A 15,699-nucleotide genomic window follows, 5' to 3' on the forward strand; every position below is an offset into this window, starting at 1 on the left:
ACGGAGAACCTCACGCCAGCACGCCTTGTTTGGACAAAGCCTGAGGCTTCTCACCATTTGGAAGCTAAGATGTGCTGAAACAGAAGGGAGTTAATGCAGGATTACTGCCATTATCTAACTACCTGCTTGTTGGAAACATCATGTGATACATGGATGAGGTCTCCTTCCAAGACACGGAGGACCTCACTCCAGCACGCCTTGTTTGGACAAAGCCTGAGGCTTCTCACCATTTGGAAGCTAAGATGTGCTGAAACAGAAGGGAGGTAGTGCAGGATTACTGCCATTATCTAACTACCTGCTTGTTGGAAACATCATGTGATACATGGATGAGGTCTCCTTCCATGACACGGAGAACCTCACTCCAGCACGCCTTGTTTGGACAAAGCCTGAGGCTTCTCACCATTTGGAAGCTAAGCTGTGCTGAAACAGAAGGGAGGTAGTGCAGGATTACTGCCATTATCTAACTACCTGCTTGTTGGAAACATCATGTGATACATGGAAGAGGTCTCCTTCCAAGACACGGAGAACCTCACTCCAGCATGCCTTGTTCGGCCAAAGCCTGAGGCTTCTCACCATTTGGTATGACCTCATTCGTTACAAGCCACATCTGGACAGGAGGTAAGCAGATCGATGGAGGCAGGTAGGTAGTTAGGTTGGTAGTTTGGAAGATAGATAGATAGATAGATAGATAGATAGATAGATAGATAGATAGATAGATAGATAGATAGATAGATAGATAGATAGATAGATAGATAGATAGATAGATAGATAGATAGATAGATAGATAGATGTGTGTTTGTGTTTGTGTGACATCAGAAAGCATGTGCTGAAGTGACCGATCTGGATCTTTGTAATGGCCCAAATTCATAGATTTCTGCCATTATCTAACTACCTGCTTGTTTGAAAGATCATGTGATACATGGATAAGGTCTCCTTCCAGGACACCGAATACCTCACGCCAGCACGCCTGGTTTGGCCAAAGCCTGAGGCTTCTCACCATTTGGTATGACCTCATTCGTTACAAGCCACATCTGGACAGGAGGTAAGCACATAGATACATGGTAGGTAGTAATGTTTGCAGATAGATAGGAGGTATGTAGTTAGGTTCATAGGTAGGTAGGTAATTTGCAAGATATTTAGATAGATAGACAGATAGACAGATAGACAGATAGATAGATAGATAGATAGATAGATAGATAGATAGATAGATAGATAGATAGATAGATAGATAGATAGATATGTGTGTTTGTGTAACATCAGAAAGCATGTGCTGAAGTGACCGATCTGGATCTTTATAATGGCATAACTGCATAGATTACTGCCATTATCCAACTACCTGCTTGTTTGGAAGATCATGTGATACATGGATGAGGTCTCCTTCCAGGACACGGAGAACCTCACGCCAGCACGCCTTGTTTGGACAAAGCCTGAGGCTTCTCACCATTTGGAAGCTAAGCTGTGCTGAAACAGAAGGGAGGTAATGCAGGATTACTGCCATTGTCTTAACTACCTGCCTGCTGAAAACATCAAGTGATACATGGATGAGGTCTCCTTCCAGGACACGGAGAACCTCACGCCAGCACGCCTTGTTTGGACAAAGCCTGAGGCTTCTCACCATTTGGAAGCTAAGATGTGCTGAAACAGAAGGGAGGTAATGCAGGATTACTGCCATTATCTAACTACCTGCTTGTTGGAAACATCATGTGATACATGGATGAGGTCTCCTTCCAAGACACGGAGGACCTCACTCCAGCACGCCTTGTTTGGACAAAGCCTGAGGCTTCTCACCATTTGGAAGCTAAGATGTGCTGAAACAGAAGGGAGGTAGTGCAGGATTACTGCCATTATCTAACTACCTGCTTGTTAGAAACATCATGTGATACATGGATGAGGTCTCCTTCCATGACACGGAGAACCTCACGCCAGCACGCCTTGTTTGGACAAAGCCTGAGGCTTCTCACCATTTGGAAGCTAAGCTGTGCTGAAACAGAAGGGAGGTAATGCAGGATTACTGCCATTGTCTTAACTACCTGCTTGCTGAAAACATCAAGTGATACATGGATGAGGTCTCCTTCCAGGACACGGAGAACCTCACGCCAGCACGCCTTGTTTGGACAAAGCCTGAGGCTTCTCACCATTTGGAAGCTAAGATGTGCTGAAACAGAAGGGAGGTAATGCAGGATTACTGCCATTATCTAACTACCTGCTTGTTGGAAACATCATGTGATACATGGATGAGGTCTCCTTCCAAGACACGGAGGACCTCACTCCAGCACGCCTTGTTTGGACAAAGCCTGAGGCTTCTCACCATTTGGAAGCTAAGATGTGTTGAAACAGAAGGGAGGTAGTGCAGGATTACTGCCATTATCTAACTACCTGCTTGTTGGAAACATCATGTGATACATGGATGAGGTCTCCTTCCATGACACGGAGAACCTCACTCCAGCACGCCTTGTTTGGACAAAGCCTGAGGCTTCTCACCATTTGGAAGCTAAGATGTGCTGAAACAGAAGGGAGGTAGTGCAGGATCACTGCCATTATCTAACTACCTGCTTGTTGGAAACATCATGTGATACATGGATGAGGTCTCCTTCCATGACACGGAGAACCTCACTCCAGCACGCCTTGTTTGGACAAAGCCTGAGGCTTCTCACCATTTGGAAGCTAAGCTGTGCTGAAACAGAAGGGAGGTAGTGCAGGATTACTGCCATTATCTAACTACCTGCTTGTTGGAAACATCATGTGATACATGGATGAGGTCTCCTTCCAAGACACGGAGAACCTCACTTCAGCACGCCTTGTTCGGCCAAAGCCTGAGGCTTCTCACCATTTGGTATGACCTCATTCGGTACAAGCCACATCTGGACAGGAGGTAAGCAGATCGATGGAGGCAGGTAGGTAGTTAGGTTGGTAGTTTGGAAGATAGATAGATAGATAGATAGATAGATAGATAGATAGATAGATAGATAGATAGATAGATAGATAGATAGATAGATAGATAGATAGATAGATAGATAGATAGATAGATAGATAGATATGTGTGTTTGTGTAACATCAGAAAGCATGTGCTGAAGTGACCGATCTGGATCTTTATAATGGCATAACTGCATAGATTACTGCCATTATCCAACTACCTGCTTGTTTGGAAGATCATGTGATACATGGATGAGGTCTCCTTCCAGGACACGGAGAACCTCACGCCAGCACGCCTTGTTTGGACAAAGCCTGAGGCTTCTCACCATTTGGAAGCTAAGATGTGCTGAAACAGAAGGGAGGTAATGCAGGATTACTGCCATTATCTAACTACCTGCTTGTTGGAAACATCATGTGATACATGGATGAGGTCTCCTTCCAAGACACGGAGGACCTCACTCCAGCACGCCTTGTTTGGACAAAGCCTGAGGCTTCTCACCATTTGGAAGCTAAGATGTGCTGAAACAGAAGGGAGGTAGTGCAGGATTACTGCCATTATCTAACTACCTGCTTGTTGGAAACATCATGTGATACATGGATGAGGTCTCCTTCCATGACACGGAGAACCTCACGCCAGCACGCCTTGTTTGGACAAAGCCTGAGGCTTCTCACCATTTGGAAGCTAAGCTGTGCTGAAACAGAAGGGAGGTAATGCAGGATTACTGCCATTGTCTTAACTACCTGCTTGCTGAAAACATCAAGTGATACATGGATGAAGTCTCCTTCCAGGACACGGAGAACCTCACGCCAGCACGCCTTGTTTGGACAAAGCCTGAGGCTTCTCACCATTTGGAAGCTAAGATGTGCTGAAACAGAAGGGAGTTAATGCAGGATTACTGCCATTATCTAACTACCTGCTTGTTGGAAACATCATGTGATACATGGATGAGGTCTCCTTCCAAGACACAGAGGACCTCACTCCAGCACGCCTTGTTTGGACAAAGCCTGAGGCTTCTCACCATTTGGAAGCTAAGATGTGCTGAAACAGAAGGGAGGTAGTGCAGGATTACTGCCATTATCTAACTACCTGCTTGTTGGAAACATCATGTGATACATGGATGAGGTCTCCTTCCATGACACGGAGAACCTCACTCCAGCACGCCTTGTTTGGACAAAGCCTGAGGCTTCTCACCATTTGGAAGCTAAGCTGTGCTGAAACAGAAGGGAGGTAGTGCAGGATTACTGCCATTATCTAACTACCTGCTTGTTGGAAACATCATGTGATACATGGAAGAGGTCTCCTTCCAAGACACGGAGAACCTCACTCCAGCATGCCTTGTTCGGCCAAAGCCTGAGGCTTCTCACCATTTGGTATGACCTCATTCGTTACAAGCCACATCTGGACAGGAGGTAAGCAGATCGATGGAGGCAGGTAGGTAGTTAGGTTGGTAGTTTGGAAGATAGATAGATAGATAGATAGATAGATAGATAGATAGATAGATAGATAGATAGATAGATGTGTGTTTGTGTTTGTGTGACATCAGAAAGCATGTGCTGAAGTGACCGATCTGGATCTTTGTAATGGCCCAAATGCATAGATTTCTGCCATTATCTAACTACCTGCTTGTTTGAAAGATCATGTGATACATGGATAAGGTCTCCTTCCAGGACACCGAATACCTCACGCCAGCACGCCTGGTTTGGCCAAAGCCTGAGGCTTCTCACCATTTGGTATGACCTCATTCGTTACAAGCCACATCTGGACAGGAGGTAAGCACATAGATACATGGTAGGTAGTAATGTTTGCAGATAGATAGGAGGTATGTAGTTAGGTTCATAGGTAGGTAGGTAATTTGCAAGATATTTAGATAGATAGACAGATAGACAGATAGATAGATAGATAGATAGATAGATAGATAGATAGATAGATAGATAGATAGATAGATAGATAGATAGATAGATAGATATGTGTGTTTGTGTAACATCAGAAAGCATGTGCTGAAGTGACCGATCTGGATCTTTATAATGGCATAACTGCATAGATTACTGCCATTATCCAACTACCTGCTTGTTTGGAAGATCATGTGATACATGGATGAGGTCTCCTTCCAGGACACGGAGAACCTCACGCCAGCACGCCTTGTTTGGACAAAGCCTGAGGCTTCTCACCATTTGGAAGCTAAGCTGTGCTGAAACAGAAGGGAGGTAATGCAGGATTACTGCCATTGTCTTAACTACCTGCCTGCTGAAAACATCAAGTGATACATGGATGAGGTCTCCTTCCAGGACACGGAGAACCTCACGCCAGCACGCCTTGTTTGGACAAAGCCTGAGGCTTCTCACCATTTGGAAGCTAAGATGTGCTGAAACAGAAGGGAGGTAATGCAGGATTACTGCCATTATCTAACTACCTGCTTGTTGGAAACATCATGTGATACATGGATGAGGTCTCCTTCCAAGACACGGAGGACCTCACTCCAGCACGCCTTGTTTGGACAAAGCCTGAGGCTTCTCACCATTTGGAAGCTAAGATGTGCTGAAACAGAAGGGAGGTAGTGCAGGATTACTGCCATTATCTAACTACCTGCTTGTTAGAAACATCATGTGATACATGGATGAGGTCTCCTTCCATGACACGGAGAACCTCACGCCAGCACGCCTTGTTTGGACAAAGCCTGAGGCTTCTCACCATTTGGAAGCTAAGCTGTGCTGAAACAGAAGGGAGGTAATGCAGGATTACTGCCATTGTCTTAACTACCTGCTTGCTGAAAACATCAAGTGATACATGGATGAGGTCTCCTTCCAGGACACGGAGAACCTCACGCCAGCACGCCTTGTTTGGACAAAGCCTGAGGCTTCTCACCATTTGGAAGCTAAGATGTGCTGAAACAGAAGGGAGGTAATGCAGGATTACTGCCATTATCTAACTACCTGCTTGTTGGAAACATCATGTGATACATGGATGAGGTCTCCTTCCAAGACACGGAGGACCTCACTCCAGCACGCCTTGTTTGGACAAAGCCTGAGGCTTCTCACCATTTGGAAGCTAAGATGTGTTGAAACAGAAGGGAGGTAGTGCAGGATTACTGCCATTATCTAACTACCTGCTTGTTGGAAACATCATGTGATACATGGATGAGGTCTCCTTCCATGACACGGAGAACCTCACTCCAGCACGCCTTGTTTGGACAAAGCCTGAGGCTTCTCACCATTTGGAAGCTAAGATGTGCTGAAACAGAAGGGAGGTAGTGCAGGATCACTGCCATTATCTAACTACCTGCTTGTTGGAAACATCATGTGATACATGGATGAGGTCTCCTTCCATGACACGGAGAACCTCACTCCAGCACGCCTTGTTTGGACAAAGCCTGAGGCTTCTCACCATTTGGAAGCTAAGCTGTGCTGAAACAGAAGGGAGGTAGTGCAGGATTACTGCCATTATCTAACTACCTGCTTGTTGGAAACATCATGTGATACATGGATGAGGTCTCCTTCCAAGACACGGAGAACCTCACTTCAGCACGCCTTGTTCGGCCAAAGCCTGAGGCTTCTCACCATTTGGTATGACCTCATTCGGTACAAGCCACATCTGGACAGGAGGTAAGCAGATCGATGGAGGCAGGTAGGTAGTTAGGTTGGTAGTTTGGAAGATAGATAGATAGATAGATAGATAGATAGATAGATAGATAGATAGATAGATAGATAGATAGATAGATAGATAGATAGATAGATAGATAGATAGATAGATAGATAGATAGATAGATAGATATGTGTGTTTGTGTAACATCAGAAAGCATGTGCTGAAGTGACCGATCTGGATCTTTATAATGGCATAACGGCATAGATTACTGCCATTATCCAACTACCTGCTTGTTTGGAAGATCATGTGATACATGGATTAGGTCTCCTTCCAAGACACGGAGAACCTCACTCCAGCACGCCTTGTTTGGACAAAGCCTGAGGCTTCTCACCATTTGGAAGCTAAGATGTGCTGAAACAGAAGGGAGGTAGTGCAGGATCACTGCCATTATCTAACTACCTGCTTGTTGGAAACATCATGTGATACATGGATGAGGTCTCCTTCCAGGACACGGAGAACCTCACGCCAGCACGCCTTGTTTGGACAAAGCCTGAGGCTTCTCACCATTTGGAAGCTAAGCTGTGCTGAAACAGAAGGGAGGTAATGCAGGATTACTGCCATTGTCTTAACTACCTGCTTGCTAAAAACATCAAGTGATACATGGATGAGGTCTCCTTCCAGGACACGGAGAACCTCACGCCAGCACGCCTTGTTTGGACAAAGCCTGAGGCTTCTCACCATTTGGAAGCTAAGATGTGCTGAAACAGAAGGGAGGTAATGCAGGATTACTGCCATTATCTAACTACCTGCTTGTTGGAAACATCATGTGATACATGGATTAGGTCTCCTTCCAAGACACGGAGAACCTCACTCCAGCACGCCTTGTTTGGACAAAGCCTGAGGCTTCTCACCATTTGGAAGCTAAGATGTGCTGAAACAGAAGGGAGGTAGTGCAGGATCACTGCCATTATCTAACTACCTGCTTGTTGGAAACATCATGTGATACATGGATGAGGTCTCCTTCCATGACACGGAGAACCTCACTCCAGCACGCCTTGTTTGGACAAAGCCTGAGGCTTCTCGCCATTTGGAAGCTAAGCTGTGCTGAAACAGAAGGGAGGTAGTGCAGGATTACTGCCATTATCTAACTACCTGCTTGTTGGAAACATCATGTGATACATGGATGAGGTCTCCTTCCAAGACACGGAGAACCTCACTTCAGCACGCCTTGTTCGGCCAAAGCCTGAGGCTTCTCACCATTTGGTATGACCTCATTCGGTACAAGCCACATCTGGACAGGAGGTAAGCAGATCGATGGAGGCAGGTAGGTAGTTAGGTTGGTAGTTTGGAAGATAGATAGATAGATAGATAGATAGATAGATAGATAGATAGATAGATAGATAGATAGATAGATAGATAGATAGATAGATAGATAGATAGATAGATAGATAGATAGATATGTGTGTTTGTGTAACATCAGAAAGCATGTGCTGAAGTGACCGATCTGGATCTTTATAATGGCATAACGGCATAGATTACTGCCATTATCCAACTACCTGCTTGTTTGGAAGATCATGTGATACATGGATTAGGTCTCCTTCCAAGACACGGAGAACCTCACTCCAGCACGCCTTGTTTGGACAAAGCCTGAGGCTTCTCACCATTTGGAAGCTAAGATGTGCTGAAACAGAAGGGAGGTAGTGCAGGATCACTGCCATTATCTAACTACCTGCTTGTTGGAAACATCATGTGATACATGGATGAGGTCTCCTTCCAGGACACGGAGAACCTCACGCCAGCACGCCTTGTTTGGACAAAGCCTGAGGCTTCTCACCATTTGGAAGCTAAGCTGTGCTGAAACAGAAGGGAGGTAATGCAGGATTACTGCCATTGTCTTAACTACCTGCTTGCTAAAAACATCAAGTGATACATGGATGAGGTCTCCTTCCAGGACACGGAGAACCTCACGCCAGCACGCCTTGTTTGGACAAAGCCTGAGGCTTCTCACCATTTGGAAGCTAAGATGTGCTGAAACAGAAGGGAGGTAATGCAAGATTACTGCCATTATCTAACTACCTGCTTGTTGGAAACATCATGTGATACATGGATTAGGTCTCCTTCCAAGACACGGAGAACCTCACTCCAGCACGCCTTGTTTGGACAAAGCCTGAGGCTTCTCACCATTTGGAAGCTAAGATGTGCTGAAACAGAAGGGAGGTAGTGCAGGATCACTGCCATTATCTAACTACCTGCTTGTTGGAAACATCATGTGATACATGGATGAGGTCTCCTTCCATGACACGGAGAACCTCACTCCAGCACGCCTTGTTTGGACAAAGCCTGAGGCTTCTCACCATTTGGAAGCTAAGCTGTGCTGAAACAGAAGGGAGGTAGTGCAGGATTACTGCCATTATCTAACTACCTGCTTGTTGGAAACATCATGTGATACATGGATGAGGTCTCCTTCCAAGACACGGAGAACCTCACTTCAGCACGCCTTGTTCGGCCAAAGCCTGAGGCTTCTCACCATTTGGTATGACCTCATTCGGTACAAGCCACATCTGGACAGGAGGTAAGCAGATCGATGGAGGCAGGTAGGTAGTTAGGTTGGTAGTTTGGAAGATAGATAGATAGATAGATAGATAGATAGATAGATAGATAGATAGATAGATAGATAGATAGATAGATAGATAGATAGATAGATAGATAGATAGATAGATAGATAGATAGATAGATAGATGTGTGTTTTTGTTTGTGTGACATCAGAAAGCATGTGCTGAAGTGACCGATCTGGATCTTTATAATGGCCCAAATGCATAGATTTCTGCCATTATCTAACTACCTGCTTGTTTGAAAGATCATGTGATACATGGATAAGGTCTCCTTCCAGGACACCGAATACCTCACGCCAGCACGCCTGGTTTGGCCAAAGCCTGAGGCTTCTCACCATTTGGTATGACCTCATTCGTTACAAGCCACATCTGGACAGGAGGAAGGCACATAGATACATGGTAGGTAGTAATGTTTACAGATAGATAGGGGGTAGGTAGTTAGGTTCATAGGTAGGTAATTTGCAAGATATTTAGATAGATAGATAGATAGATAGATAGATAGATAGATAGATAGATAGATAGATAGATAGATAGATAGATAGATGGATGGATGGATGGATGGATGGATGGATGGATGGATGGATAGATGGATGGATGTGTGTTTGTGTTTGTGTGACATCAGAAAGCATGTGCTGAAGTGACCGATCTGGATCTTTATAATGGCCCAAATGCAATGCAAAGATTTCTACCATTATCTAACTACCTGCTTGTTGGAAAGATCATGTGATACATGGATGAGGTCTCCTTCGGCGTTCGATAACTGACCCCACTCTTTTAATTTCCCGATACACCAGGGCAACACCTAATCCAATCAGCAGAACCCCAGTGAAGAACACATCCTCAACACCTTCCAGGGAGAGAGGCGCAAGACACAAACTACGCCACGTCCCCCCTGAGCCAAACACATATCCAGATGAGGACAATCCGCCCAGACATGTGGCTTCTCCCACACCATGACTCCACGTGGAAAAAATAATGCCAATTGCTTTGAGAGACCACCTGATCAAATCCATTTTGTGTGAGATGTTCCTCCAGGTAGAGACTTACAGGTCCGCGTCCTGCTCCAGGAGGCTGCCTGCCCAGGTTAGCAAAAGAGGGTGTGGAGTCACGCCCACAGTTCATCAAGCGACTTGGATCCAAAGGTTGCAGGGGTGTCTTATTAGCCTATAATGTGTTGTGGAAAGAAAGACGGATGAAGGCTTCACAATGTCAAGGCGTGGGAGAAAATCGGTGTCAGTCTTAGGGAGTGACGCGTACCTTGTCCAGAACAACTTCAGTAATGTGGGGCAGGCCCTCAGGCTTGTGCATGCTAGCACTGATGATCTGGAAGCGCAGTAGGAACTCTATCGTATCTCTTCTTCTCTTCGGGGTTAATGGGCTTCCAGTGCTCCGGTGAACGGGCCAGAGGAGGAGTCACTAATGCAGCCAAGTTAACATTACCTTCCAGGAAATAGAAAACTGGACCTTTCACAGATCTTTTCAATATTGGGGGCCATTTTAGAAAATGGAGAAGTTTCTGGAACCATCTACACAAGTACATTTACTCAAGACTGGAGTGTTTTCCCTCACCCTCTTTATACTGATACTTCTGTTCAGTAGACTTGGGCCCCTCAGGCTCTATGTTCTCCATGTCCAGCTTGTCCTCCTTCTCCTCCCATGTTTCCTACGACTCCTTAGTGGGCGGAGCAGCAGGCACAGCGGGGCGGAGCTCTGGAAGCTGGGTCTGAGCAACTGCAGACTCGGGGGTAGATTATTTTCTTCGGGCTAAGGGGGAGAAGGTTACACAGACAACATTAACACATCTACATTTCAAAAGTCCACCGACTACTGGGCTTACAAGCTTTCAAAGCCGCTCATCTCTGCTCAGCACCTGAACATGTGGTCAAACCCCGGGTGCTGTGTATGTACACCCTAACTTAAAAAGGCTTGACCACATGGTCATGTACATGGTCTATGGAAATTGGTCACACATAAATGGCAGTGACTGCTATTTTGGCTTTTCATAGACACATCTGCCAAAAGTAGGTGTTTTCAGCTTTCTGCCCATCATCAGGAATGTCCCATACCTCTTTAAAGGCACCTAGGACGTCTCCCACATCCTTATTATTGAAATCCTTCAGTTTCTTTTTCTTCTTTGGCAAAAGCATGACCGCTAGAAAGAGAAGATAGCTGGTTAGGATCCGCCTTAGAACACCACTCATCAGACTTTGTTGAGCGCACAGATATTTGTAAAGACATTTTACAGGTTCTGTTGTGACCCACATGTACCCTTACCTTGCATAGTTGTCTCGTTGATGGGGCTGCTTGAGGAAAGGACGGCGGCTTCCTCTTTCACCTCCGCCACCGGCGTCACTGGAGCGGGAACCACAGCAGGGGCACTCTGCAGAACCTCTGGTTCCATGATGGGTTCGGAGACGGGGTTGCATTCACCTTCCTCCTTCTCCTCCAGCAGTTCCTCGGGGTTCTGAGGGAGGCCGTTGAGAACGGGAGCGTTTTCGGGCTGATCAACGGAGACCTCTGGCTCGGGAACAGGAGCTGCCACCTGGGCTTCGGCAGATGTGGCATTGGCGCAAGCTGATGGCATAGCCACAGGCTTCCCACGATCATCTGAACAAGGTGCAATTTCACATTTTTTTTAAGTTCATTTTAGTTTTTAAGGTTAATAAAAATACAATAACGTAGTACAATGAAATTAAGAAACAAAATATTTATCTGGTCGAATCACTACAGTAGATGTAGGAGGAATGCTCTCACAATTGGTTTGGACTTGACCTCCCGCCTCTGCAACTCCAGTCTGAGGGAAGGAGTTGGGAACATTGTCATTATGCTTGATACAATTTTGGTCCAATTGGACCAATAACATTTTAGCCTAATATTAGCATACACAAAGGCCTTGCGTACTGAGCTCACCTGAGGGGGTGTGGAAGTAGATGAGTTTCTTGCGCCGGACATAATCTCTTCCGTGATATCTTTCCCACCCTGATTGGGGTCTCGTATTCTAATCTGTGGGACATGGATTTAGGGAAGTGAGATCATGCTCATATAAGGCATTCTCAAGCAGGCAACTTTTTCAGCTCCTCACCTGCTTGCACTCTCTCTTGTGCTGCTGGGGCGGGGCGTGCTGAGGGGGCGGGGCCTGCTGCTGCTGGGCGGAGCTCCACATGACAAATTTGGTGGGCACTGAAGGTTGGTACAGTGCCTGTGTAGGGTAATACGGCGCACCTGGAGGAGGAGACAAGGCACAATCAGATAACAGCTTAGGCTCCGCCCCAATGTGGAGAGGGAAAGGAAGTGTTTTTTTCTCCTTCATTTCCACTGGCCATTTAACATTTAACTTAAGTCCACAATACAGGGTTGCCCAGTTGCAGTATGGGTTTATTCAGAAGTCTTTTAATCTCAAAATTTTGCCACCAAACGTAAAGGTACGCTCCCACCTACACCGTGGGTTCATCCACATGCAAGCAGCAAAGTTAAACGATTGGGAGCTTGACTGGGTCAAACAAAAGCAGAACAAACCAAACAGAGAAGAAACATGCACGAAAGACCCACGGCTCCAGCCAACGACACGGGGCAAAGCGAACAGACCAGACTCAACATGCTGCTCTGCATTAATGTTGTTGATTGTACATCAAAATCAGTTAGCTGGAACAAAGAACAGTTGCTGACCTTCACGGACAACATTGCTCTTAGAATTATACCATCAATTATTCAAGATCCATCAGAGTGTGTGGAGGGCCGCACTGACCTTGCTTGTCCCCGTAAGGAGACATTGGAAGAGCAGACGCAGAGGTAGACGTGCCGGTGCACTCATTCGCCTCTGTGTTTCACAGAGACATGGCTGTCTGAGCTAACCCTGAACAGCGCGCTGCAAGTACCCGGCTTCCAGCTACTGTGAGTGGACCGAGACGTGGTGCGGAGTGGGAAGAGCAGGGGAGGAGGAATCTGCTTCTACATCATCGAGCGCTGGTGTAGTGACACTACCGTATAATTAATATCATGTTCTCCTCATCTGGAGGCTCTGTTCATTAACTGCAGGCCGAGACTCTAGTTTAGCTTGTTCATTCTGGCCGGGGGGGAACTAGTGAAATACACTTTAAAATGAACATTTTGCTTTATTATGTTTGAGGAAAGTGTTTGGTAATTTGGGGGTGTGTTTATGGAAAAGATGGTTGCTATGTTAGGGGATGGTCGTAAAAATAAAAGGCAAAAATATAAGGTAAAAATAGGCTAATATAAAAGTTATATTGTCCACTGCATCAAGACAGGAAGTGCTACGCTGACCATGATGGTAAATGTTGACTACAGAGCTAATGATACTGACAGACAGAGATAAAAGGTAAAGTACTAAAAATAACTGTCACAGAGTGAATAAAGGCGCAGGACGCAAGACATCTTCACTGTCCATAGCGGGAATCACAACAAAGGAATGGCGCGATGGAGCAGTACACAAATAAAAGTGCGCAAGCAAAGTGCAGGTAGTGCAATAAGTCTATAAGAACTGAGGAAGGCGTTCAGTTTTTTGGCTAACGTACTTAAAAATGCTTGACATCGTAATGGTATTTCGTTTCACAACAAATAGCTGTCTGACTGAATAGTTTGCTTGTATTAGCTACATTTACAAATACATTTACAAATAATACAGCGCAGCGACACAAACGTGATGTCAGGAGATACATTATTTAAATGTCAGTAGATATATTGTTACACTTCCAATAAATTGAGTATTGGAAAAATTCATTTTGCTGCTGAATGTAACTACTAAAGTAACTTGTAATCTAACGTAGTTACTTTTAAAATCAAGTAATATGTAACGTAACTAAGTTACTTTATAACTGTCGTGTTCGGGTCAAATCTGACTGATTTACAACTTAAACCACTCATAAATATTGTGTTTTACATCTGATTGCTGCAAGGCCTTATGCCATCCTCCACACTATGCACTGGAACATATAAAAGTGATGATCATCTTTTTCATTGAATTTTGAGTGTTTTAAACCAACGTTTTACATCTGTGTTGTTGCCGGTCAAACGTGACCGTCACAGGAAATGTATAGGTATTCAGAATATATTCATCTATCAGACAGAAAACATCCCCATACACACTCACACACACACACACACCTACACACACACAGACACACACAGACACTCACTCACACACCTACACACACACCTACACACACACACCTAAACACACACAGACACACACACACCTACACACACACAGACACTCACTCACTCACTCACTCACACACACACCTACACACACACATACCTACACACACAGACACAGACACACACACACACACGTCATGCCTATGTTTGCAAAGCCCACTCTGATCTGAGTATGACATGCCACTCATGTGCATGAATTCACATGCGCGTGCACACACACACACACACACACACACACACACACACACTCACTCACTCACACACACAACTACACACACCTACACACACACACACACCTAAACACACACAGACACACACACATTCACTCACACACACACACACACACTCGCTCACTCTCTCGCTCACACACACACCTACACACACACACACACACCTACACACACACCTACACACACAGACACAGACACACACACACGTTATGCCTATGTTTGCAAGGCCCACTCTGATCTGAGTGTGACATGCCACTCATGTGCATGAATTCACATGCGTGTGCACACACACACACACACACACACACACACACACCTACAAACACACACACACTCACTCACTCACACACACACCTACACACACACCTAAACACACACACACCTACACACATACACACCTACACACAGACACAGACACACACACACGTTATGCCTATGTTTGCAAGGCCCACTCTGATCTGAGTGTGACATGCCACTCATGTGCATGAATTCACATGCGCTCGTGCGCACACACACACACACACACACACACACACACACACACACACACACACACACACACACACCATCAGTGGCGTGCACAGACATTTTTGGGGGCAAGTGCTCGGGGGAAAGGGGGGGCACTTTTTAGCGCACTTCATTATAAAAAAATATTACAAGCACATGTTGAATGAAATTTGACTTTTATTTGTAACATTCTCTAAACGTGAGTTTTCAATGGAAAAAAGTCACACCGCCAACTGATAAAATCCATATCCAACATTAACTATATACAGTCATTGTTAAGTCCTTCAGTTAACTTCTGTTTACCCTCCACTGTCTGCAGGCCTTGTTGCATATATTTTGCAATTAGTAAATCAATATAGGCCTACAATTAAGACAGTAAAAAGACCGTAAAGTAGGAGAAGAAGTTATAGGCTACTGAGTGTTGTCATTACATGAATGCAGATTGGCATTTTTCACAGGTAATGGGGAACTTCCCGTTTCTTCTTTCACAAACGAATGTGTTAATTTATGTTGCCTAACAAAACCTATACAACAGAAGACGTTCAGCTTCAGGGTTGCCAACTCTCACGCATTGAGCGTGAGACACACGCATTTGACCGTTTTCACACGCTCTCACGCCACATATATGATTCAATACGTTACTAGTTCGCTAGCTCTGGCGCCATCCACCGGCGATATAACA

General features: G+C 45.2%; 1 long non-coding RNA gene across 1 annotated transcript; it reads left to right on the top strand.

Annotated features, from left to right (window-relative positions):
• Nucleotides 1–9,375: 9,375 nt before the first annotated feature.
• LOC143510212 (uncharacterized) lies at nt 9,376–15,438 on the top strand. Its single transcript, XR_013129929.1, has 3 exons — nt 9,376–9,504; nt 9,900–11,721; nt 12,936–15,438. It is a non-coding gene; the product is annotated as an uncharacterized LOC143510212 (long non-coding RNA).
• Nucleotides 15,439–15,699: the final 261 nt, after the last annotated feature.

The sequence above is a fragment of the Brachyhypopomus gauderio genome, chromosome 3 (genome assembly GCF_052324685.1).
Source record: "Brachyhypopomus gauderio isolate BG-103 chromosome 3, BGAUD_0.2, whole genome shotgun sequence".
NCBI lineage: Eukaryota > Metazoa > Chordata > Actinopteri > Gymnotiformes > Hypopomidae > Brachyhypopomus > Brachyhypopomus gauderio.